Source organism: Leptonychotes weddellii, unplaced genomic scaffold (genome assembly GCF_054177405.1).
Source record: "Leptonychotes weddellii isolate Sample4059 unplaced genomic scaffold, ASM5417740v2 HiC_scaffold_2870, whole genome shotgun sequence".
NCBI lineage: Eukaryota > Metazoa > Chordata > Mammalia > Carnivora > Phocidae > Leptonychotes > Leptonychotes weddellii.
In genome coordinates this window covers 7,809-9,667 of record NW_027881649.1, presented here as the reverse complement: position 1 = coordinate 9,667, position 1,859 = coordinate 7,809, and the positions used below count along the sequence as shown (strand labels likewise).

Here is a 1,859-nt window from a genome sequence, read left to right as displayed (position 1 = left end):
ATGGACATATATGCATATGAAGATGCATAAAGAGGTAACTAGAAAGAGTTACAACAAAATATTGACAGCAATTACCTTTGAGAAGAGAAAATGATACCATGACCAGCCATAAAGTGAGCTGCTCTTCTCCTCCATACTCTTTTTATTACTTGATTCTTTATGAGAATGTATTTGTGTGAATGTTGTATAAATAAAAAAATCCCAAGTAAATAAACCAACAGGTTTAAAGATTTTTAAAAAGGGGGGGGTGTCTGGGTGGCTCAGTCCTTAAGTGTCTGCCTTTGGCTCAGGTTATGATCTCAGGGTCCTGGGATCAAGCCCTGCATTGGGCTCCCTGCTCGGCAGGAAGCCTGCTTCTCCCTCTCCACTCCCCCTGCTTGTGTTCCCTCTCTTGCTGTCTCTCTAAAGGAAGGAAGGAAGGAAGGAAAGAAGGAAGGAAGGAAGAAAGGAAGAAAGGAAGGAAGGAAGGGAGGGAGGGAGGAAGGACGAAAGAAAGAAAGAAAAAAGAAAAAGAAAGAAAGAAAGAAAAGCCCCTGGAGCTCTCACATGAGGACAGGAAAACTGATTGTCCCCACCAGCCAGATTGGAAAACTTCATAATTTAAAGAAATTAAATAGGGTATTCAAAAAGTTCTTACCTCAGTAGCGGGAAATAATTAGTCCTAGATTAAACAGTGTTCTAGTCCCACCTAACAAATATTAAAAGTAAGATTTTAAAAGGATCAGTTTCTAAGAAACTTAAACTGCATTCCATCACAGAAAAAGCTCAAGAAATTTATAAGAATGAAAACACAGGGGCGCCTGGGTGGCTCAGTCGGTTAGGCGTCTGCCTTTGGCTCGGGTCATGATCCCAGGGTCCTGGGATCGAGCCCCACATCGGGCTCCCTTCTCAGCGGGGAGTCTGCTTCTCCCTCTCACTCTCCCTCTATGCTCTTTCTCTCAAATAAATAAATAAAATCTAAAAAAAAAAAAAAAAAACACAGTCAGAACCCAGCAGTGGAAAATTTATAATGTCTTATATTCTATCAGAAAATACTGGGCATGCTCTTTCATCTGGGCTACCAACATGCCACCCAGACTGAAGAAGACCTGAAAACTTGAAGGCCACATGAGCCAAGGCCAAGGCCACATCAGCAAGCACTGGAAGCACCCAGAAGGCCTGGGTGATGCTAGCAGCATGCATCATCACAAGATCAACTTCCAGAAATATCACCCAGATTATTCTGGAAAAGTGGGTATGAGGCATCACCACTTAAAGAGGAACAAGAGCTTCTGCCCAAATGTTAACCTGGATAAACTATGGACCTTGGTCAGTAAGCAGACACAGGTAAATGCTGCCAAAAACAAGACTGGAGCTGTTCCTATCATTGATGTGGTACAATCAGGCTATTTCAAAGTTTTGGGGAAGGGACAACTCCCAAAACAGCTTGTCATCATGAAGACCAAACTCTTCAGTGGAAGAGCTAAAGAGAAGATTATGGGTATGGGGCCGGGGGCGGGGGGCGGTGCCCTGTGTCCTGGTAGCTTGAAGCCACGCAGTGGGAGTTTCATTAAATGCTAACAAGCCCTTTTTTTAAAAAAAAGGCATGCAAAGAAACAGGAAAGTATTGAGGAAAAAAATCAACCAACCCCAAACTGACACAGATGTTAAAATTAACAGACAACAGCTTTTAAAAGAATAAGTATATTCCATAAATTCAAAAAGTTAAATAGAAACAAAATATATTTTAAAAAGTCAAACTTCTAGAGATGAAAACTACACTGGAAGAAATTCAGCAGATAAAACACTGAGAAGAAAATATCACTGAAATAAAACACTTAGAAAAAAGAGTTTAAAAATAATTAAGAGTAAACTATAGT

At 40.7% G+C, this 1,859-nt stretch overlaps 1 pseudogene; it reads left to right on the top strand.

Annotated features, from left to right (window-relative positions):
• The first annotated feature begins 1,065 nt into the window (after positions 1 to 1,065).
• LOC115936916 (large ribosomal subunit protein uL15 pseudogene) lies at positions 1,066 to 1,560 on the top strand (annotated as a pseudogene).
• The last annotated feature ends 299 nt before the right edge of the window (positions 1,561 to 1,859 follow it).